Here is a 24,876-nt window from a genome sequence, read left to right as displayed (position 1 = left end):
ACATGGAGCAATAACTGTACTGTATCCTTTACATGTATCAGTGTCTTTACTGTATCCTGTACATGGAGCAGTGACTTTATTGTATACTGTACATGCAGCAGTGCCTTTACTGTATCCTGTACATGGAAGAGAGCCTTTACTGTATCCTGTAGATGCAGGAGTGTCTTTACTGTATCCTGTACATGGAGGAATGACTTTACTGTATCCTGTACATGGAAGAATGGCTTTACTGTATCCTTTACATGGAGGAATGACTTTACTGTATCCTGTACATGGAGCAATGACTTTTTTATATCCTGTACATGGAGGAGTGTCTTTACTGTATCCTGTACATGGAGGAGTGACTTTACTGTATCCTGTACATGGAGGAGTGACTTTACTGTATCCTTTACATGGAGGAATGATTTTACTGTATCCTGCACATGGAGCATTAATTTTACTGTATCCTTTACATGTATCAGTGTCTTTATTGTATCCTGTACATGGAGAAATGACTTTACTGTATCCTGTACATGTAGCAGTGTCTTTACTGTATCCTGTACATGGAGCAGTGCCTTTACTGTATCATTTACATGCGTCACTGTCTTTACTGTATCTTGTACATGGAAGAGTGACTTTACTGTATCCTGTACATGGAGCAATGACTTTATTATATCCTTTACATGGAGCAACAACTTTTCTGTATCCTTTACATGTATCAGTGTCTTTAAAGCATCCTGTACATGGAGGAATTACTTTACTGTATCCTTTACATGTATCAGAGTCTTTACTGTATCCTGTACATGGAGGAATGGCTTAACTGTATCCTTTACATGGAGCAGTGCCTTTACTGTATCCTGTACATGGAGGAGTGCCTTTACTGTTTCCTTTACATGGAGGAGTGCCTTTACTGTATCATTTACATGTAGCAGTGTCTTTACTGTATCCTGTACATGGAGGAGTGACTTTACTGTATCCTGTACATGGAGGAGTGCCTTTACTGTATCCTGTACATGGAGGAGTGTCTTTACTGTATCCTGTACATGGAGGAATGACTTTACTGTATCTTGTACATGGAGGAGTGTCTTTACTGTATCATTTACATGTAGCAGTGTCTTTACTGTATCCTGTACATGGAGGAGTGACTTTACTGTATCCTGTACATGGAGCAGTGACTTTATTGTATACTGTACATGCAGCAGTGCCTTTACTGTATCCTGTACATGGAAGAGTGCCTTTACTGTATCCTGTAGATGCAGGAGTGTCTTTACTGTATCCTGTACATGGAGGAATGACTTTACTGTATCCTGTACATGGAAGAATGGCTTTACTGTATCCTTTACATGGAGGAATGACTTTACTGTATCCTGTACATGGAGCAATGACTTTTTTATATCCTGTACATGGAGGAGTGTCTTTACTGTATCCTGTACATGGAGGAGTGACTTTACTGTATCCTGTACATGGAGGAGTGACTTTACTGTATCCTTTACATGGAGGAATGACTTTACTGTATCCTGCACATGGAGCATTAATTTTACTGTATCCTTTACATGTATCAGTGTCTTTATTGTATCCTGTACATGGAGAAATGACTTTACTGTATCCTGTACATATAGCAGTGTCTTTACTGTATCCTGTACATGGAGCAGTGCCTTTACTGTATCATTTACATGCGTCACTGTCTTTACTGTATCTTGTACATGGAAGAGTGACTTTACTGTATCCTGTACATGGAGCAATGACTTTATTATATCCTTTACATGGAGCAACAACTTTTCTGTATCCTTTACATGTATCAGTGTCTTTAAAGCATCCTGTACATGGAGGAATTACTTTACTGTATCCTTTACATGTATCAGAGTCTTTACTGTATCCTGTACATGGAGGAATGGCTTAACTGTATCCTTTACATGGAGCAGTGCCTTTACTGTATCCTGTACATGGAGGAGTGCCTTTACTGTTTCCTTTACATGGAGGAGTGCCTTTACTGTATCAATTACATGTAGCAGTGTCTTTACTGTATCCTGTACATGGAGGAGTGACTTTACTGTATCCTGTACATGGAGGAGTGCCTTTACTGTATCCTGTACATGGAGGAGTGTCTTTACTGTATCCTGTACATGGAGGAATGACTTTACTGTATCTTGTACATGGAGGAGTGTCTTCACTGTATCCTGTACATGGAGGAATGGCTTTACTGTATACTTTACATGGAGGAATGTCTTTACTGTATCCTGTACATGGAGCAATGACTTTATTATATCCTTTACACGGAACAATAACTTTACTGTATACTTTACATGTATCAGTGTCTTTAAAGTATCCTGTACATGGAGGAATTACTTTACTGTATCCTTTACATGTATCAGTGTCTTTACTGTATCCTGTACATGGAGGAATGGCTTAACTGTATCCTTTACATGGAGCAGTGCCTTTACTGTATCCTGTACATGGAGGAGTGCCTTTACTGTTTCCTTTACATGGAGGAGTGCCTTTACTGTATCATTTACATGTAGCAGTGTCTTTACTGTATCCTGTACATGGAGGAGTGACTTTACTGTATCCTGTACATGGAGGAGTGCCTTTACTCTATCCTGTACATGGAGGAGTGTCTTTACTGTATCCTGTACATGGAGGAATGACTTTACTGTATCTTGTACATGGAGGAGTGTCTTCACTGTATCCTGTACATGGAGGAATGGCTTTACTGTATACTTTACATGGAGGAATGTCTTTACTGTATCCTGTACATGGAGCAATGACTTTATTATATTCTTTACATGGAACAATAACTTTACTGTATACTTTACATGTATCAGTGTCTTTAAAGTATCCTGTACATGGAGGAATTACTTTACTGTATCCTTTACATGTATCAGTGTCTTTACTGTATCCTGTACATGGAGGAATGGCTTAACTGTATCATTTACATGGAGCAGTGCCTTTACTGTATCCTCTACATGGAGGAGTGCCTTTACTGTTTTCTTTACATGGAGGAGTGCCTTTACTGTATCATTTACATGTAGCAGTGTCTTTACTGTATCTTGTACATGGAGGAGTGACTTTACTGTGTCCTGTACATGGAGGAGTGACTTTACTGTATCCTGTACATGGAGCAATGACTTTATTATATCCTGTAAATGGAGGAGTGTCTTTACTGTAGCCTGTACATGGAGGAGTTACTTTACTGTATCCTGTACATGGAGGAGTACCTTTACTGTATCGTGTACATGGAGCAGTGCCTTTACTGTATCCTGTACATGGAGGAATGACTTAACTGTATCCTGTACATGGAGGAATGACTTTGCTGTATCCTGTACATGGAGCAATAACTCTACTGTATCCTTTACATGTATCAGTGTCTTTACTGTATCCTGTACATGGAGCAGTGACTTTATTGTATACTGTACATGCAGCAGTGCCTTTACTGTATCCTGTACATGGAAGAGTTCCTTTACTGTATCCTGTAGATGCAGGAGTGTCTTTACTGTATCCTGTACATGGAGGAATGACTTTACTGTATCCTGTACATGGAGGAATGACTTTATTATATCCTTTACATGAAGCAATAACTTTACTGTATCCTTTATATGTATCAGTGTCTTTACTGTATCCTGTACATGGAGGAATGACTTTACTGTATCCTTTACATGGAACAGTGCCTTTACTGTATCCTGTACATGGAAGAGTGCCTTTACTGTATTCTTTACATGTAGCAGTGTCTTTACTGTATCATTTACATGTAGCAGTGTCTTCACTGTATCCTGTACATGGAGGAGTGACTTTACTGAATCCTGTACGTGGAGGAGTACCTTTACTGTATCCTGTACATGTAGGAATGACTTTACTGTATCCTGTACATGTAGCAGTGTCTTTACTGTATCCTTTACATGTAGCAGTGCCTTTACTGTATCCTGTACATGGAGGAGTGTCTTCACTGTATCCTGTGCATGGAGGAATGGCTTTACTGTATACTTTACATGGAGGAATGCCTTTACTGTATCCTGTACTTGGAGCAATGACTTTATTATATCCTTTACATGGAACAATAACTTTACTGTATCATTTACATGTATCAGTGTCTTTACTGTATCCTGTACATGGAGGATTTACTTTACTGTATCCTTTACATGTATCAGTGTCTTTACTGTATCCTGTAATGCAGCAATGACTTTACTGTATCCTTTACATGGAGCAGTGTCTTTACTCTATCCTGTACAGGGAGGAGTGACTTTACTGTATCCTTTACATGTAGCAGTGCCTTTACTGTATCCTTTACATGTAGCAGTGTCTTTACTGTATCCTGTACATGGAGGAGTGACTTTACTGTATCCTATACATGTAGCAGTGTCTTTACTGTATCCTTTACATGGAGCAGTGTCTTTACTGTGTCCTTTACATGTAGCAGTGTCTTTACTGTATCCTGTACATGGAGGAATGACTTTACTGTAACCTGTACATGGAGCAATAACTGTACTGTATCCTTTACATGTATCAGTGTCTTTACTGTATCCTGTACATGGAGCAGTGACTTTATTGTATACTGTACATGCAGCAGTGCCTTTACTGTATCCTGTACATGGAAGAGAGCCTTTACTGTATCCTGTAGATGCAGGAGTGTCTTTACTGTATCCTGTACATGGAGGAATGACTTTACTGTATCCTGTACATGGAAGAATGGCTTTACTGTATCCTTTACATGGAGGAATGACTTTACTGTATCCTGTACATGGAGCAATGACTTTTTTATATCCTGTACATGGAGGAGTGTCTTTACTGTATCCTGTACATGGAGGAGTGACTTTACTGTATCCTGTACATGGAGGAGTGACTTTACTGTATCCTTTACATGGAGGAATGACTTTACTGTATCCTGCACATGGAGCATTAATTTTACTGTATCCTTTACATGTATCAGTGTCTTTATTGTATCCTGTACATGGAGAAATGACTTTACTGTATCCTGTACATGTAGCAGTGTCTTTACTGTATCCTGTACATGGAGCAGTGCCTTTACTGTATCATTTACATGCGTCACTGTCTTTACTGTATCTTGTACATGGAAGAGTGACTTTACTGTATCCTGTACATGGAGCAATGACTTTATTATATCCTTTACATGGAGCAACAACTTTTCTGTATCCTTTACATGTATCAGTGTCTTTAAAGCATCCTGTACATGGAGGAATTACTTTACTGTATCCTTTACATGTATCAGAGTCTTTACTGTATCCTGTACATGGAGGAATGGCTTAACTGTATCCTTTACATGGAGCAGTGCCTTTACTGTATCCTGTACATGGAGGAGTGCCTTTACTGTTTCCTTTACATGGAGGAGTGCCTTTACTGTATCATTTACATGTAGCAGTGTCTTTACTGTGTCCTGTACATGGAGGAGTGACTTTACTGTATCCTGTACATGGAGGAGTGCCTTTACTGTATCCTGTACATGGAGGAGTGTCTTTACTGTATCCTGTACATGGAGGAATGACTTTACTGTATCTTGTACATGGAGGAGTGTCTTTACTGTATCATTTACATGTAGCAGTGTCTTTACTGTATCCTGTACATGGAGGAGTGACTTTACTGTATCCTGTACATGGAGCAGTGACTTTATTGTATACTCTACATGCAGCAGTGCCTTTACTGTATCCTGTACATGGAAGAGTGCCTTTACTGTATCCTGTAGATGCAGGAGTGTCTTTACTGTATCCTGTACATGGAGGAATGACTTTACTGTATCCTGTACATGGAAGAATGGCTTTACTGTATCCTTTACATGGAGGAATGACTTTACTGTATCCTGTACATGGAGCAATGACTTTTTTATATCCTGTACATGGAGGAGTGTCTTTACTGTATCCTGTACATGGAGGAGTGACTTTACTGTATCCTGTACATGGAGGAGTGACTTTACTGTATCCTTTACATGGAGGAATGACTTTACTGTATCCTGCACATGGAGCATTAATTTTACTGTATCCTTTACATGTATCAGTGTCTTTATTGTATCCTGTACATGGAGAAATGACTTTACTGTATCCTGTACATGTAGCAGTGTCTTTACTGTATCCTGTACATGGAGCAGTGCCTTTACTGTATCATTTACATGCGTCACTGTCTTTACTGTATCTTGTACATGGAAGAGTGACTTTACTGTATCCTGTACATGGAGCAATGACTTTATTATATCCTTTACATGGAGCAACAACTTTTCTGTATCCTTTACATGTATCAGTGTCTTTAAAGCATCCTGTACATGGAGGAATTACTTTACTGTATCCTTTACATGTATCAGAGTCTTTACTGTATCCTGTACATGGAGGAATGGCTTAACTGTATCCTTTACATGGAGCAGTGCCTTTACTGTATCCTGTACATGGAGGAGTGCCTTTACTGTTTCCTTTACATGGAGGAGTGCCTTTACTGTATCAATTACATGTAGCAGTGTCTTTACTGTATCCTGTACATGGAGGAGTGACTTTACTGTATCCTGTACATGGAGGAGTGCCTTTACTGTATCCTGTACATGGAGGAGTGTCTTTACTGTATCCTGTACATGGAGGAATGACTTTACTGTATCTTGTACATGGAGGAGTGTCTTCACTGTATCCTGTACATGGAGGAATGGCTTTACTGTATACTTTACATGGAGGAATGTCTTTACTGTATCCTGTACATGGAGCAATGACTTTATTATATCCTTTACATGGAACAATAACTTTACTGTATACTTTACATGTATCAGTGTCTTTAAAGTATCCTGTACATGGAGGAATTACTTTACTGTATCCTTTACATGTATCAGTGTCTTTACTGTATCCTGTACATGGAGGAATGGCTTAACTGTATCCTTTACATGGAGCAGTGCCTTTACTGTATCCTGTACATGGAGGAGTGCCTTTACTGTTTCCTTTACATGGAGGAGTGCCTTTACTGTATCATTTACATGTAGCAGTGTCTTTACTGTATCCTGTACATGGAGGAGTGACTTTACTGTATCCTGTACATGGAGGAGTGCCTTTACTCTATCCTGTACATGGAGGAGTGTCTTTACTGTATCCTGTACATGGAGGAATGACTTTACTGTATCTTGTACATGGAGGAGTGTCTTCACTGTATCCTGTACATGGAGGAATGGCTTTACTGTATACTTTACATGGAGGAATGTCTTTACTGTATCCTGTACATGGAGCAATGACTTTATTATATCCTTTACATGGAACAATAACTTTACTGTATACTTTACATGTATCAGTGTCTTTAAAGTATCCTGTACATGGAGGAATTACTTTACTGTATCCTTTACATGTATCAGTGTCTTTACTGTATCCTGTACATGGAGGAATGGCTTAACTGTATCCTTTACATGGAGCAGTGCCTTTACTGTATCCTCTACATGGAGGAGTGCCTTTACTGTTTTCTTTACATGGAGGAGTGCCTTTACTGTATCATTTACATGTAGCAGTGTCTTTACTGTATCTTGTACATGGAGGAGTGACTTTACTGTGTCCTTTACATGGAGGAGTGACTTTACTGTATCCTGTACATGGAGCAATGACTTTATTATATCCTGTACATGGAGGAGTGTCTTTACTGTAGCCTGTACATGGAGGAGTGACTTTACTGTATCCTGTACATGGAGGAGTACCTTTACTGTATCGTGTACATGGAGCAGTGCCTTTACTGTATCCTGTACATGGAGGAATGACTTAACTGTATCCTGTACATGGAGGAATGACTTTGCTGTATCCTGTACATGGAGCAGTGCCTTTACTGTATCATTTACATGTATCAGTGTCTTTACTCTATCTTGTACATGGAGGAGTGACTTTGCTGTATCCTTTACATGGAGGAATAACTTTCCTGTATCCTGCACATGGAGCAATAACTGTACTGTATCCTTTACATGTATCAGTGTCTTTACTGTATCCTGTACATGGAGCAGTGACTTTATTGTATACTGTACATGCAGCAGTGCCTTTACTGTATCCTGTACATGGAGGAGTGACTTTACTGTATCCTGTACATGTAGCAGTGTCTTTACTGTATCCTGTACATGGAGCAGTGTCTTTACTGTATCATTTACATGTGTCACTGTCTTTACTGTATCTTGTACATGGAAGAGTGACCCAACTGTATCCTGTACATGGAGCAATGACTTTATTATATCCTTTACATGGAGCAACAACTTTTCTGTATCCTTTACATGTATCAGTGTCTTTAAAGTATCCTGTACATGGAGGAATTACTTTACTGTATCCTTTACCTGTATCAGTGTCTTTACTGTATCCTGTACATGGAGGAATGGCTTAACTGTATCCTTTACATGGAGCAGTGCCTTTACTGTATCCTCTACATGGAGGAGTGCCTTTACTGTTTTCTTTACATGGAGGAGTGCCTTTACTGTATCATTTACATGTACCAGTGTCTTTACTGTATCTTGTACATGGAGGAGTGACTTTACTGTGTCCTGTACATGGAGGAGTGACTTTACTGTATCCTGTACATGGAGCAATGACTTTATTATATCCTGTACATGGAGGAGTGTCTTTACTGTAGCCTGTACATGGAGGAGTGACTTTACTGTATCCTGTACATGGAGGAGTACCTTTACTGTATCGTGTACATGGAGCAGTGCCTTTACTGTATCCTGTACATGGAGGAATGACTTAACTGTATCCTGTACATGGAGGAATGACTTTGCTGTATCCTGCACATGGAGCAATAACTGTACTGTATCCTTTACATGTATCAGTGTCTTTACTGTATCCTGTACATGGAGCAGTGACTTTATTGTATACTGTACATGCAGCAGTGCCTTTACTGTATCCTCTACATGGAAGAGTTCCTTTACTGTATCCTGTAGATGCAGGAGTGTCTTTACTGTATCCTGTACATGGAGGAATGACTTTACTGTATCCTGTACATGGAGGAATGGCTTTACTGTATCCTTTACATGGAGGAATGACTTTACTGTATCCTGTACATGGAGCAATGACTTTATTATATCCTTTACATGAAGCAATAACTTTACTGTATCCTTTATATGTATCAGTGTCTTTACTGTATCCTGTACATGGAGGAAGGACTTTACTGTATCCTTTACAAGGAACAGTGCCTTTACTGTATCCTGTACATGGAAGAGTGCCTTTACTGTATTCTTTACATGTAGCAGTGTCTTTACTGTATCATTTACATGTAGCAGTTTCTTCACTGTATCCTGTACATGGAGGAGTGACTTTACTGAATCCTGTACGTGGGGGAGTACCTTTACTGTATCCTGTACATATAGGAATGACTTTACTGTATCCTGTACATGTAGCAGTGTCTTTACTGTATCCTTTAGATGTAGCAGTGCCTTTACTGTATCCTGTACATGGAGGAGTGACTTTACTGTATCCTTTACATGGAGGAATGAATTTACTGTATCCTGCACATTCAGCAGTGCTTTACTGTATCCTGTACATGGAGGAATGACTTTACTGTATCCTCTACATGGAAAAGTGTCTTCACTGTATCCTGTACATGGAGGAATGGCTTTACTGTATACTTTACATGGAGGAATGCCTTTACTGTATCCTGTACTTGGAGCAATGACTTTATTATATCCTTTACATGGAACAATAACTTTACTGTATCCTTTACATGTATCAGTGTCTTTACTGTATCCTGTACATGGAGGAATTACTTTACTGTATCCTTTACATGTATCAGTGTCTTTACTGTATCCTGTAATGCAGCAATGACTTTACTGTATCCTTTACATGGGGCAGTGTCTTTACTCTATCCTGTACAGGGAGGAGTGACTTTACTGTATCCTTTACATGTAGCAGTGCCTTTACTGTATCCTTTACATGTAGCAGTGCCTTTACTGTATCCTGTACATGGAGGAGTGACTTTACTGTATCCTATACATGGAGCAGTGTCTTTACTGTATCCTTTACATGGAGCAGTGTCTTTACTGTGTCCTTTACATGTAGCAGTGTCTTTACTGTATCCTGTACATGGAGGAATGACTTTACTGTAACCTGTACATGGAGCAATAACTGTACTGTATCCTTTACATGTATCAGTGTCTTTACTGTATCCTGTACATGGAGCAGTGACTTTATTGTATACTGTACATGCAGCAGTGCCTTTACTGTATCCTGTACATGGAAGAGTGCCTTTACTGTATCCTGTAGATGCAGGAGTGTCTTTACTGTATCCTGTACATGGAGGAATGACTTTACTGTATCCTGTACATGGAAGAATGGCTTTACTGTATCCTTTACATGGAGGAATGACTTTACTGTATCCTGTACATGGAGCAATGACTTTTTTATATCCTGTACATGGAGGAGTGTCTTTACTGTATCCTGTACATGGAGGAGTGACTTTACTGTATCCTGTACATGGAGGAGGGACTTTAATGTATCCTTTACATGGAGGAATGACTTTACTGTATCCTGCACATGGAGCATTAATTTTACTGTATCCTTTACATGTATCAGTGTCTTTATTGTATCCTGTAAATGGAGAAATGACTTTACTGTATCCTGTACATGTAGCAGTGTCTTTACTGTATCCTGTACATGGAGCAGTGCCTTTACTGTATCATTTACATGCGTCACTGTCTTTACTGTATCTTGTACATGGAAGAGTGACTTTACTGTATCCTGTACATGGAGCAATGACTTTATTATATCCTTTACATGGAGCAACAACTTTTCTGTATCCTTTACATGTATCAGTGTCTTTAAAGCATCCTGTACATGGAGGAATTACTTTACTGTATCCTTTACATGTATCAGAGTCTTTACTGTATCCTGTACATGGAGGAATGGCTTAACTGTATCCTTTACATGTAGCAGTGCCTTTACTGTATCCTGTACATGGAGGAGTGACTTTACTGTATCCTTTACATGGAGCAGTGCCTTTACTGTATCCTCTACATGGAGGAGTGCCTTTACTGTTTTCTTTACATGGAGGAGTGCCTTTACTGTATCATTTACATGTACCAGTGTCTTTACTGTATCTTGTACATGGAGGAGTGACTTTACTGTGTCCTGTACATGGAGGAGTGACTTTACTGTATCTTGTACATGGAGGAGTGTCTTCACTGTATCCTGTACATGGAGGAATGGCTTTACTGTATACTTTACATGGAGGAATGTCTTTACTGTATCCTGTACATGGAGCAATGACTTTATTATATCCTTTACCTGGAACAATAACTTTACTGTATACTTTACATGTATCAGTGTCTTTACTGTATCCTGTACATGGAGGAATTACTTTACTGTATCCTTTACATTTATCAGTGTCTTTACTGTATCATGTACATGGAGCAATGACTTTACTGTATCCTTTACATGGGGCAGTGTCTTTACTCTATCCTGTACAGGGAGGAGTGCCTTTACTGTATCCTTTACATGTAGCAGTGCCTTTACTGTATCCTTTACATGTAGCAGTGTCTTTACTGTATCCTGTACATGGAGGAGTCACTTTACTGTATCCTGTACATGTAGCAGTGTCTTTACTGTATCCTTTACATGGAGCAGTGTCTTTACTGTGTCTTTTACATGTAGCAGTGTCTTTACTGTATCCTGTACATGTAGGAATGACTTTACTGTAACCTGTACATGGAGCAGTTCCTTTACTGTATCCTGTACATGGAGCAGTGCCTTTACTGTATCCTTTACATGTAGCAGTGTCTTTACTGTATCCTGTACATGCATCAGTGTCTTTCCTGTATCCTGTACATGGAGGAGTGACTTTATTACATCCTTTACATGGAGCAATAACTTTACTGTATCCTTTACATGTATCAGTGACTTTACTGTATCCTGTACATGGAGGAATGACTTTACTATCCTTTACATGTAGCAGTGTCTTTACTATATCCTGTACATGGAGGAGTGACTTTACTGTATCCTGTACATGGAGGAGTACCTTTACTGTAGTCTGTACATGGAGCAGTGTCTTTACTGTATCTTGTACATGGAGGAGTGACTTTACTGTATCCTTTACATGGAGGAATGACTTTACTGTATCCTGCACATGGAGCAATAACTTTACTGTAACCGTTCCATGTATCAGTGTCTTTACTGTATCCTGTACATGGAGCAATGACTTTATTATATCCTTTACATGGAGCAATAACTTTACTGTATCCTTTACATGTATCAGTGTCTTTACTGTATCCTGTACATGGAGGAATGACTTTACTGTATCCTTTACATGGAGCAGTGCCTTTACTGTATCCTGTACATGGAAGAGTGCCTTTACTGTATCCTTTACATGTAGCAGTGTCTTTACTGTATCATTTACATGTAGCAGTGTCTTTACTGTATCCTGTACATGGAGGAGTGACTTTACTGTATCCTGTACGTGGAGGAGTGACTTTACTGTATCCTGTACATGGACAAGTACTTTTACTGTATCCTGTACATGGAGGAGTGTCTTTACTGTATCCTGTACATGGAGGAGTGACTTTACTGTATCCTGTACATGGAGGAGTACCTTTACTGTATCCTGTACATGGAGCAGTGCCTTTACTGTATCCTGTACATGGAGCAGTGCCTTTACTGTATCCTGTACATGGAGGAATGACTTTACTGTATCCTGTACATGTAGCAGTGTCTTTACTGTATCCTTTACATGTAGCAGTGCCTTTATTGTATCCTGTACATGGAGGAGTGACTTTACTGTATCCTTTACATGGAGGAATGACTATGCTGTATCTTTTACATGGAGCAATAACTTTATTGTATCCTATATATGGAGGAGTTACTTTACTGTATCCTGTACATGGAGCAGTGCCTTTACTGTATCCTGTACATGGAGGAATGACTTTACTGTATCCTGTACATGTAGCAGTGTTTTTACTGTATCATTTACATGTAGCAGTGTCTTTACTGTATCCTGTACATGGAGGAGTGACTTTACTGTATCCTGTACGTGGAGGAGTGACTTTACTGTATCCTGTACATGGACAAGTACCTTTACTGTATCCTGTACATGGAGGAGTGTCTTTACTGTATCCTGTACATGGAGGAGTGACTTTACTGTATCCTGTACATGAAGGAGTACCTTTACTGTATCCTGTACATGGAGCAGTGCCTTTACTGTATCCTGTACATGGAGGAATGACTTTACTGTATCCTGTACATGGAAGAATGGCTTTACTGTATCCTTTACATGGAGGAATGACTTTACTGTATCCTGTACATGGAGGAATGACTTTACTGTATCCTGCACATGGAGCATTAATTTTACTGTATCCTTTACATGTATCAGTGTCTTTATTGTATCCTGTACATGGAGAAATGACTTTACTGTATCCTGTACATGTAGCAGTGTCTTTACTGTATCCTGTACATGGAGCAGTGCCTTTACTGTATCATTTACATGCGTCACTGTCTTTACTGTATCTTGTACATGGAAGAGTGACTTTACTGTATCCTGTACATGGAGCAATGACTTTATTATATCCTTTACATGGAGCAACAACTTTTCTGTATCCTTTACATGTATCAGTGTCTTTAAAGCATCCTGTACATGGAGGAATTACTTTACTGTATCCTTTACATGTATCAGAGTCTTTACTGTATCCTGTACATGGAGGAATGGCTTAACTGTATCCTTTACATGGAGCAGTGCCTTTACTGTATCCTGTACATGGAGGAGTGCCTTTACTGTTTCCTTTACATGGAGGAGTGCCTTTACTGTATCAATTACATGTAGCAGTGTCTTTACCGTATCCTGTACATGGAGGAGTGATTTACTGTATCCTGTACATGGAGGAGTGCCTTTACTGTATCCTGTACATGGAGGAGTGTCTTTACTGTATCCTGTACATGGAGGAATGACTTTACTGTATCTTGTACATGGAGGAGTGTCTTCACTGTATCCTGTACATGGAGGAATGGCTTTACTGTATACTTTACATGGAGGAATGTCTTTACTGTATCCTGTACATGGAGCAATGACTTTATTATATCCTTTACATGGAACAATAACTTTACTGTATACTTTACATGTATCAGTGTCTTTAAAGTATCCTGTACATGGAGGAATTACTTTACTGTATCCTTTACATGTATCAGTGTCTTTACTGTATCCTGTACATGGAGGAATGGCTTAACTGTATCCTTTACATGGAGCAGTGCCTTTACTGTATCCTGTACATGGAGGAGTGCCTTTACTGTTTCCTTTACATGGAGGAGTGCCTTTACTGTATCATTTACATGTAGCAGTGTCTTTACTGTATCCTGTACATGGAGGAGTGACTTTACTGTATCCTGTACATGGAGGAGTGCCTTTACTCTATCCTGTACATGGAGGAGTGTCTTTACTGTATCCTGTACATGGAGGAATGACTTTACTGTATCTTGTACATGGAGGAGTGTCTTCACTGTATCCTGTACATGGAGGAATGGCTTTACTGTATACTTTACATGGAGGAATGTCTTTACTGTATCCTGTACATGGAGCAATGACTTTATTATATCCTTTACATGGAACAATAACTTTACTGTATACTTTACATGTATCAGTGTCTTTAAAGTATCCTGTACATGGAGGAATTACTTTACTGTATCCTTTACATGTATCAGTGTCTTTACTGTATCCTGTACATGGAGGAATGGCTTAACTGTATCCTTTACATGGAGCAGTGCCTTTACTGTATCCTCTACATGGAGGAGTGCCTTTACTGTTTTCTTTACATGGAGGAGTGCCTTTACTGTATCATTTACATGTAGCAGTGTCTTTACTGTATCTTGTACATGGAGGAGTGACTTTACTGTGTCCTGTACATGGAGGAGTGACTTTACTGTATCCTGTACATGGAGCAATGACTTTATTATATCCTGTACATGGAGGAGTGTCTTTACTGTAGCCTGTACATGGAGGAGTGACTTTACTGTATCCTGTACATGGAGGAGTACCTTTACTGTATCGTGTACATGGAGCAGTGCCTTTACTGTATCCTGTACATGGAGGAATGACTTAACTGTATCCTGTACATGGAGGAATGACTTTGCTGTATCCTGTACATGGAGCAGTGCCTTTACTGTATCATTTACATGTATCAGTGTCTTTACTCTATCTTGTACATGGAGGAGTGACTTTGCTGTATCCTTTACATGGAGGAATAACTTTCCTGTATCCTGCACATGGAGCAATAACTGTACTGTATCCTTTACATGTATCAGTGTCTTTACTGTATCCTGTACATGGAGCAGTGACTTTATTGTATACTGTACATGCAGCAGTGCCTTTACTGTATCCTGTACATGGAGGAGTGACTTTACTGTATCCTGTACATGTAGCAGTGTCTTTACTGTATCCTGTACATGGAGCAGTGTCTTTACTGTATCATTTACATGTGTCACTGTCTTTACTGTATCTTGTACATGGAAGAGTGACTTTACTGTATCCTGTACATGGAGCAATGACTTTATTATATCCTTTACATGGAGCAACAACTTTTCTGTATCCTTTACATGTATCAGTGTCTTTAAAGTATCCTGTACATGGAGGAATTACTTTACTGTATCCTTTACCTGTATCAGTGTCTTTACTGTATCCTGTACATGGAGGAATGGCTTAACTGTATCCTTTACATGGAGCAGTGCCTTTACTGTATCCTCTACATGGAGGAGTGCCTTTACTGTTTTCTTTATATGGAGGAGTGCCTTTAATGTATCATTTACATGTACCAGTGTCTTTACTGTATCTTGTACATGGAGGAGTGACTTTACTGTGTCCTGTACATGGAGGAGTGACTTTACTGTATCCTGTACATGGAGCAATGACTTTATTATATCCTGTACATGGAGGAGTGTCTTTACTGTAGCCTGTACATGGAGGAGTGACTTTACTGTATCCTGTACATGGAGGAGTACCTTTACTGTATCGTGTACATGGAGCAGTGCCTTTACTGTATCCTGTACATGGAGGAATGACTTAACTGTATCCTGTACATGGAGGAATGACTTTGCTGTATCCTGCACATGGAGCAATAACTGTACTGTATCCTTTACATGTATCAGTGTCTTTACTGTATCCTGTACATGGAGCAGTGACTTTATTGTATACTGTACATGCAGCAGTGCCTTTACTGTATCCTGTACATGGAAGAGTTCCTTTACTGTATCCTGTAGATGCAGGAGCGTCTTTACTGTATCCTGTACATGGAGGAATGACTTTACTGTATCCTGTACATGGAGGAATGGCTTTACTGTATCCTTTACATGGAGGAATGACTTTACTGTATCCTGTACATGGAGCAATGACTTTATTATATCCTTTACATGAAGCAATAACTTTACTGTATCCTTTACATGTATCAGTGTCTTTACTCTATCTTGTACATGGAGGAGTGACTTTGCTGTATCCTTTACATGGAGGAATAACTTTCCTGTATCCTGCACATGGAGCAATAACTGTACTGTATCCTTTACATGTATCAGTGTCTTTACTGTATCCTGTACATGGAGCAGTGACTTTATTGTATACTGTACATGCAGCAGTGCCTTTACTGTATCCTGTACATGGAGGAGTGACTTTACTGTATCCTGTACATGTAGCAGTGTCTTTACTGTATCCTGTACATGGAGCAGTGTCTTTACTGTATCATTTACATGTGTCACTGTCTTTACTGTATCTTGTACATGGAAGAGTGACTTTACTGTATCCTGTACATGGAGCAATGACTTTATTATATCCTTTACATGGAGCAACAACTTTTCTGTATCCTTTACATGTATCAGTGTCTTTAAAGTATCCTGTACATGGAGGAATTACTTTACTGTATCCTTTACCTGTATCAGTGTCTTTACTGTATCCTGTACATGGAGGAATGGCTTAACTGTATCCTTTACATGGAGCAGTGCCTTTACTGTATCCTCTACATGGAGGAGTGCCTTTACTGTTTTCTTTATATGGAGGAGTGCCTTTAATGTATCATTTACATGTACCAGTGTCTTTACTGTATCTTGTACATGGAGGAGTGACTTTACTGTGTCCTGTACATGGAGGAGTGACTTTACTGTATCCTGTACATGGAGCAATGACTTTATTATATCCTGTACATGGAGGAGTGTCTTTACTGTAGCCTGTACATGGAGGAGTGACTTTACTGTATCCTGTACATGGAGGAGTACCTTTACTGTATCGTGTACATGGAGCAGTGCCTTTACTGTATCCTGTACATGGAGGAATGACTTAACTGTATCCTGTACATGGAGGAATGACTTTGCTGTATCCTGCACATGGAGCAATAACTGTACTGTATCCTTTACATGTATCAGTGTCTTTACTGTATCCTGTACATGGAGCAGTGACTTTATTGTATACTGTACATGCAGCAGTGCCTTTACTGTATCCTGTACATGGAAGAGTTCCTTTACTGTATCCTGTAGATGCAGGAGCGTCTTTACTGTATCCTGTACATGGAGGAATGACTTTACTGTATCCTGTACATGGAGGAATGGCTTTACTGTATCCTTTACATGGAGGAATGACTTTACTGTATCCTGTACATGGAGCAATGACTTTATTATATCCTTTACATGAAGCAATAACTTTACTGTATCCTTTATATGTATCAGTGTCTTTACTGTATCCTGTACATGGAGGAAGGACTTTACTGTATCCTTTACAAGGAACAGTGCCTTTACTGTATCCTGTACATGGAAGAGTGCCTTTACTGTATTCTTTACATGTAGCAGTGTCTTTACTGTATCATTTACATGTAGCAGTTTCTTCACTGTATCCTGTACATGGAGGAGTGACTTTACTGAATCCTGTACGTGGGGGAGTACCTTTACTGTATCCTGTACATATAGGAATGACTTTACTGTATCCTGTACATGTAGCAGTGTCTTTACTGTATCCTTTAGATGTAGCAGTGCCTTTACTGTATCCTGTACATGGAGGAGTGACTTTACTGTATCCTTTACATGGAGGAATGAATTTACTGTATCCTGCACATTCAGCAGTGCTTTACTGTATCCTGTACATGGAGGAATGACTTTACTGTATCCTGTACATGGAAGAGTGTCTTCACTGTATCCTGTACATGGAGGAATGGCTTTACTGTATACTTTACATGGAGGAATGCCTTTACTGTATCCTGTACTTGGAGCAATGACTTTATTATATCCTTTACATGGAACAATAACTTTACTGTATCTTTTACATGTATCAGTGTCTTTACTGTATCCTGTACATGGAGGAATTACTTTACTGTATCCTTTACATGTATCAGTGTCTTTACTGTATCCTGTAATGCAGCAATGACTTTACTGTATCCTTTACATGGGGCAGTGTCTTTACTCTATCCTGTACAGGGAGGAGTGACTTTACTGTATCCTTTACATGTAGCAGTGCCTTTACTGTATCCTTTACATGTAGCAGTGCCTTTACTGTATCCTGTACATGGAGGAGTGACTTTACTGTATCCTATACATGGAGCAGTGTCTTTACTGTATCCTTTACATGGAGCAGTGTCTTTACTGTGTCCTTTACATGTAGCAGTGTCTTTACTGTATCCTGTACATGGAGGAATGACTTTACTGTAACCTGTACATGGAGCAATAACTGTACTGTATCCTTTACATGTATCAGTGTCTTTACTGTATCCTGTACATGGAGCAGTGACTTTATTGTATACTGTACATGCAGCAGTGCCTTTACTGTATCCTGTACATGGAAGAGTGCCTTTACTGTATCCTGTAGATGCAGGAGTGTCTTTACTGTATCCTGTACATGGAGGAATGACTTTACTGTATCCTGTACATGGAAGAATGGCTTTACTGTATCCTTTACATGGAGGAATGACTTTACTGTATCCTGTACATGGAGCAATGACTTTTTTATATCCTGTACATGGAGGAGTGTCTTTACTGTATCCTGTACATGGAGGAGTGACTTTACTGTATCCTGTACATGGAGGAGGGACTTTACTGTATCCTTTACATGGAGGAATGACTTTACTGTATCCTGCACATGGAGCATTAATTTTACTGTATCCTTTACATGTATCAGTGTCTTTATTGTATCCTGTAAATGGAGAAATGACTTTACTGTATCCTGTACATGTAGCAGTGTCTTTACTGTATCCTGTACATGGAGCAGTGCCTTTACTGTATCATTTACATGCGTCACTGTCTTTACTGTATCTTGTACATGGAAGAGTGACTTTACTGTATCCTGTACATGGAGCAATGACTTTATTATATCCTTTACATGGAGCAACAACTTTTCTGTATCCTTTACATGTATCAGTGTCTTTAAAGCATCCTGTACATGGAGGAATTACTTTACTGTATCCTTTACATGTATCAGAGTCTTTACTGTATCCTGTACATGGAGGAATGGCTTAACTGTATCCTTTACATGTAGCAGTGCCTTTACTGTATCCTGTACATGGAGGAGTGACTTTACTGTATCCTTTACATGGAGCAGTGCCTTTACTGTATCCTCTACATGGAGGAGTGCCTTTACTGTTTTCTTTACATGGAGGAGTGCCTTTACTGTATCATTTACATGTACCAGTGTCTTTACTGTATCTTGTACATGGAGGAGTGACTTTACTGTGTCCTGTACATGGAGGAGTGACTTTACTGTATCTTGTACATGGAGGAGTGTCTTCACTGTATCCTGTACATGGAGGAATGGCTTTACTGTATACTTTACATGGAGGAATGTCTTTACTGTATCCTGTACATGGAGCAATGACTTTATTATATCATTTACCTGGAACAATAACTTTACTGTATACTTTACATGTATCAGTGTCTTTACTGTATCCTGTTCATGGAGGAATTACTTTACTGTATCCTTTACATTTATCAGTGTCTTTACTGTATCATGTACATGGAGCAATGACTTTACTGTATCCTTTACATGGGGCAGTGTCTTTACTCTATCCTGTACAGGGTGGAGTGCCTTTACTGTATCCTTTACATGTAGCAGTGCCTTTACTGTATCCTTTACATGTAGCAGTGTCTTTACTGTATCCTGTACATGGAGGAGTCACTTTACTGTATCCTGTACATGTAGCAGTGTCTTTACTGTATCCTTTACATGGAGCAGTGTCTTTACTGTGTCTTTTACATGTAGCAGTGTCTTTACTGTATCCTGTACATGTAGGAATGACTTTACTGTAACCTGTACATGGAGCAGTTCCTTTACTGTATCCTGTACATGGAGCAGTGCCTTTACTGTATCCTTTACATGTAGCAGTGTCTTTACTGTATCCTGTACATGCATCAGTGTCTTTCCTGTATCCTGTACATGGAGGAGTGACTTTATTACATCCTTTACATGGAGCAATAACTTTACTGTATCCTTTACATGTATCAGTGACTTTACTGTATCCTGTACATGGAGGAATGACTTTACTATCCTTTACATGTAGCAGTGTCTTTACTATATCCTGTACATGGAGGAGTGACTTTACTGTATCCTGTACATGGAGGAGTACCTTTACTGTAGTCTGTACATGGAGCAGTGTCTTTACTGTATCTTGTACATGGAGGAGTGACTTTACTGTATCCTTTACATGGAGGAATGACTTTACAGTATCCTGCACATGGAGCAATAACTTTACTGTAACCGTTCCATGTATCAGTGTCTTTACTGTATCCTGTACATGGAGCAATGACTTTATTATATCCTTTACATGGAGCAATAACTTTACTGTATCCTTTACATGTATCAGTGTCTTTACTGTATCCTGTACATGGAGGAATGACTTTACTGTATCCTTTACATGGAGCAGTGCCTTTACTGTATCCTGTACATGGAAGAGTGCCTTTACTGTATCCTTTACATGTAGCAGTGTCTTTACTGTATCATTTACATGTAGCAGTGTCTTTACTGTATCCTGTACATGGAGGAGTGACTTTACTGTATCCTGTACGTGGAGGAGTGACTTTACTGTATCCTGTACATGGACAAGTACTTTTACTGTATCCTGTACATGGAGGAGTGTCTTTACTGTATCCTGTACATGGAGGAGTGACTTTACTGTATTCTGTACATGGAGGAGTACCTTTACTGTATCCTGTACATGGAGCAGTGCCTTTACTGTATCCTGTACATGGAGCAGTGCCTTTACTGTATCCTGTACATGGAGGAATGACTTTACTGTATCCTGTACATGTAGCAGTGTCTTTACTGTATCCTTTACATGTAGCAGTGCCTTTATTGTATCCTGTACATGGAGGAGTGACTTTACTGTATCCTTTACATGGAGGAATGACTATGCTGTATCTTTTACATGGAGCAATAACTTTATTGTATCCTATATATGGAGGAGTTACTTTACTGTATCCTGTACATTCAGCAGTGCCTTTACTGTATCATGTACATGGAGGAATGCCTTTACTGTATCCTGTACATGGAAGAGTGCCTTTACTGTAACCTTTACATGTAGCAGTGTTTTTACTGTATCATTTACATGTAGCAGTGTCTTTACTGTATCCTGTACATGGAGGAGTGACTTTACTGTATCCTGTACGTGGAGGAGTGACTTTACTGTATCCTGTACATGGACAAGTACCTTTACTGTATCCTGTACATGGAGGAGTGTCTTTACTGTATCCTGTACATGGAGGAGTGACTTTACTGTATCCTGTACATGAAGGAGTACCTTTACTGTATCCTGTACATGGAGCAGTGCCTTTACTGTATCCTGTACATGGAGGAATGACTTTACTGTATCCTGTACATGTAGCAGTGTCTTTACTGTATCCTTTACATTTAGCAGTGCCTTTACTGTATCCTGTACATGGAGGAGTGACTTTACTGTATCCTTTACAAATGGAGGAATGACTATACTGTATCTTTTACATGGAGCAATAACTTTACTGTATCCTATACATGGAGGAGTGACTTTACTGTATCCTGTACATTCAGCAGTGCCTTTACTGTATCATGTACATGGAGGAGTGCCTTTACTGTATCCTGTACATGGAGGAGTGTCTTTACTGTATCCTGTACATGGAGGAATGACTTTACTGTATACTTTACATGGAGGAATGTCTTTACTGTATCCTGTACATGGAGGAGTGACTTTATTATATCCTTTACATGGAACAATAACTTTACTGTATACGTTACATGTATCAGTGTCTTTACTGTATCCTGTACATGGAGGAGTGACTTTATTATATCCTTTACATGGAGCAATAACTTTACTGTATCCTTTACATGTATCAGTGACTTTACTGTATCCTGTACATGGAGGAATGACTTTACTATCCTTTACATGTAGCAGTGTCTTTACTGTATCCTGTACATGGTGGAGTGACTTTACTGTATCCTGTACATGGAGGAGTACCTTTACTGTAGTCTCTACATGGAGCAGTGTCTTTACTGTATCTTGTACATGGAGGAGTGACTTTACTGTATCCTTTACATGGAGGAATGACTTTACTGTATCCTGCACATGGAGCAATAAATTTACTGTAACCGTTCCATGTATCAGTGTCTTTACTGTATCCTGTACATGGAGCAATGACTTTATTATATCCTTTACATGGAGCAATAACTTTACTGTATCCTTTACATGTATCAGTGTCTTTACTGTATCCTGTACATGGAGGAATGACTTTACTGTATCCTTTACATGGAGCAGTGCCTTTACTGTATCCTGTACATGGAAGAGTGCCTTTACTGTATCCTTTACATGTAGCAGTGTCTTTACTGTATCATTTACATGTAGCAGTGTCTTTACTGTATCCTGTACATGGAGGAGTGACTTTACTGTATCCTGTACATGGAGGAGTGACTTTACTGTATCCTCTACGTGGAGGAGTGACTTTACTGTATCCTGTTCATGGACAAGTACCTTTACTGTATCCTGTACATGGAGGAGTGTCTTTACTGTATCCTGTACATGGAGGAGTGACTTTACTGTATCCTGTACATGGAGGAGTACCTTTACTGTATCCTGTACATGGAGCAGTGCCTTTACTGTATCCTGTACATGGAGCAGTGCCTTTACTGTATCCTGTACATGGAGGAATGACTTTACTTCATCCTGTACATGTAGCAGTGTCTTAACTGTATCCTTTACATGTAGCAGTGCCTTTATTGTATCCTGTACATGGAGGAGTGACTTTACTGTATCCTTTACATGGAGGAATGACTATACTGTATCTTTTACATGGAGCAATAACTTTACTGTATGCTATATATGGAGGAGTTACTTTACTGTATCCTGTACATTCAGCAGTGCCTTTACTGTATCATGTACATGGAGGAGTGCCTTTACTGTATCCTGTACATGGAAGAGTGCCTTTACTGTATCCTTTACATGTAGCAGTGTCTTTACTGTATCATTTACATGTAGCAGTGTCTTTACTGTATCCTGTACATGGAGGAGTGACTTTACTGTATCCTGTACGTGGAGGAGTGACTTTACTGTATCCTGTACATGGACAAGTACCTTTACTCTATCCTGTACATGGAGGAGTGTCTTTACTGTATCCTGTACATGGAGGAGTGACTTTACTGTATCCTGTACATGGAGGAGTACCTTTACTGTATCCTGTACATGGAGGAATGACTTTACTGTATCCTGTACATGTAGCAGTGTCTTTACTGTATCCTTTACATTTAGCAGTGCCTTTACTGTATCCTCTACATGGAGGAGTGACTTTACTGTATCCTTTACATGGAGGAATGACTATACTGTATCTTTTACATGGAGCAATAACTTTACTGTATCCTATACATGGAGGAGTGACGTTACTGTATCCTGTACATTCAGCAGTGCCTTTACTGTATCATGTACATGGAGGAGTGCCTTTACTGTATCCTGTACATGGAGGAGTGTCTTTACTGTATCCTGTACATGGAGGAATGACTTTACTGTATCTTGTACATGGAGGAGTGTCTTCACTGTATCCTCTACATGGAGGAATGGCTTTACTGTATACTTTACATGGAGGAATGTCTTTACTGTATCCTGTACATGGAGGAGTGACTTTATTATATCCTTTACATGGAACAATAACTTTACTGTGTACTTTACATGTATCAGTGTCTTTACTGTATCCTGTACATGGAGGAGTGACTTTATTATATCATTTACATGGAGCAATAACTTTACTGTATCTTTACATGTATCAGTGACTTTACTGTATCCTGTACATGGAGGAATGACTTTACTATCCTTCACATGTAGCAGTGTCTTTACTGTATCCTGTACATGGTGGAGTGACTTTACTGTATCCTGTACATGGAGGAGTACCTTTACTGTAGTCTGTACATGGAGCAGTGTCTTTACTGTATCTTTTACATGGAGGAGTGACTTTACTGTATCCTTTACATGGAGGAATGACTTTACTGTATCCTGCACATGGAGCAATAACTTTACTGTAACCGTTCCATGTATCAGTGTCTTTACTGTATCATGTACATGGAGCAATGACTTTATTATATCCTTTACATGGAGCAATAACTTTATTATATCCTTTACATAGAGCAATAACTTTACTGTATCCTTTACATGTATCAGTGTCTTTACTGTATCCTGTACATGGAGGAATGACTTTACTGTATCCTTTACATGGAGCAGTGCCTTTACTGTATCCTGTACATGGAAGAGTGCCTTTACTGTATCCTTTACATGTAGCAGTGTCTTTACTGTATCATTTACATGTAGCAGTGTCTTTACTGTATCCTGTACATGGAGGAGTGACTTTACTGTATCCTGTACATGGAGGAGTGACTTTACTGTATCCTGTACGTGGAGGAGTGACTTTACTGTATCCTGTTCATGGACAAGTACCTTTACTGTATCCTGTACATGGAGGAGTGTCTTTACTGTATCCTGTACATGGAGGAGTGACTTTACTGTATCCTGTACATGGAGGAGTACCTTTA

At 39.3% G+C, this 24,876-nt stretch overlaps 1 protein-coding gene across 1 annotated transcript in view; it reads right to left on the bottom strand.

The window, feature by feature from the left end:
* Window positions 1–24,876, bottom strand: part of LOC130108207 (neurotensin receptor type 1-like) — a 781,327-nt gene that overhangs the window by 47,706 nt on the left and 708,745 nt on the right. The window lies entirely within an intron of this gene.

Source organism: Lampris incognitus, chromosome 2 (assembly GCF_029633865.1).
Source record: "Lampris incognitus isolate fLamInc1 chromosome 2, fLamInc1.hap2, whole genome shotgun sequence".
NCBI lineage: Eukaryota > Metazoa > Chordata > Actinopteri > Lampriformes > Lampridae > Lampris > Lampris incognitus.
Note: the sequence above shows the minus strand (reverse complement) of the source record. Positions and strands in the feature narration are given on the sequence as shown.